Source organism: Myotis davidii, unplaced genomic scaffold, assembly GCF_000327345.1.
Source record: "Myotis davidii unplaced genomic scaffold, ASM32734v1 scaffold762, whole genome shotgun sequence".
In the NCBI taxonomy this organism is placed as follows: Eukaryota; Metazoa; Chordata; class Mammalia; order Chiroptera; family Vespertilionidae; genus Myotis; species Myotis davidii.
Genome location: NW_006293699.1, coordinates 1,813,776 through 1,815,360, shown reverse-complemented (window position 1 = coordinate 1,815,360; position 1,585 = coordinate 1,813,776).

The following is a 1,585-nucleotide window of genomic DNA, read 5'->3' as shown; positions in this document are numbered from 1 at the left end:
TAGGAGCTGGGACAGGGTTTTCTGGAGAGGGGACAGTGTTTTTGGAGCGGAGACAGGGTTTTCTAGAGAGGAGACAGGATTTTCTGGAGAGGGGACATGGTTTTCAGAGAGGGGACAGGATTTTCGGAGAGGGGACAGGGTTTTCAGAGCAGGGACAGGGTTTTCTGGAGAGGGGACAGGGTTTTCTGGAACAGAGACAGGGCTTTCAGAGAGGGGACAGGGTTTTCTGGAGAGGGGACAGGGTTTTCAGGGAGGGGACAGTTTTTTCTGGAGAGGAGACAGGGTTTTCAGAGAGGAGACAGGGTGTTCAGAGAGGGGACAGGGTTTTCAGAGAGGAGACAGTGTTTTTGGAGCGGAGACAGGGTTTTCTGGAGAGGAGACAGGGTTTTCTGGAGAGGGGACAGGGTTTTCAGAGCAGGCACAGGGTTTTCTGGAGAGGGGACAGGGTTTTCAGAGAGGGGACAGGTGTTTCTGGAGAGGGGACAGGGTATTCTGGAGAGGCAACAGGGTTTTCTGGAGAGGGGACAGGGTTTTCTGGAACAGAGACAGGGCTTTCAGAGAGGGGACAGGGTTTTCTGGAGAGGGGACAGGGTTTGCAGGGAGGGGACAGGGTTTTCTGGAGAGGAGACAGGGTTTTCAGAGAGGAGACAGGGATTTCTGGAGCGGGGACAGGGTTTTCTGGAGAGGAGACAGGGTTTTCAGAGAGGAGACAGGGATTTCTGGAGCGGGGACAGGGTTTTCTGGAGAGGAGACAGGGTTTTCAGAGAGGAGACAGGGATTTCTGGAGCGGGGACAGGGTTTTCTGGAGAGGAGACAGGGTTTTCAGAGAGGAGACAGGGATTTCTGGAGCGGGGACAGGGTTTTCTGGAGAGGAGACAGGGTTTTCAGAGAGGAGACAGGGATTTCTGGAGCGGGGACAGGGTTTTCTGGAGAGGAGACAGGGTTTTCAGAGAGGAGACAGGGATTTCTGGAGCGGGGACAGGGTTTTCTGGAGAGGAGACAGGGTTTTCAGAGAGGAGACAGGGATTTCTGGAGCGGGGACAGGGTTTTCTGGAGAGGAGACAGGGTTTTCAGAGAGGAGACAGGGATTTCTGGAGCGGGGACAGGGTTTTCTGGAGAGGAGACAGGGTTTTCAGAGAGGAGACAGGGATTTCTGGAGCGGGGACAGGGTTTTCTGGAGAGGAGACAGGGTTTTCAGAGAGGAGACAGGGATTTCTGGAGCGGGGACAGGGTTTTCTGGAGAGGAGACAGGGTTTTCAGAGAGGAGACAGGGATTTCTGGAGCGGGGACAGGGTTTTCTGGAGAGGAGACAGGGTTTTCAGAGAGGAGACAGGGATTTCTGGAGCGGGGACAGGGTTTTCTGGAGAGGAGACAGGGTTTTCAGAGAGGAGACAGGGATTTCTGGAGCGGGGACAGGGTTTTCTGGAGCGGGGACAGGATTACCAAAGTGGGGACAGGGTTTTCGGCGAGGGGACAGGGTTTTCAGAGAGGGGACATGCTTTTCTTAGAGGGGACAGGGTTTTCTGGAGAGGGGCAGTGTTTTCTGGAGAGGGGACATGGTTTTCAGAGAGGGGACAGGGTTTTC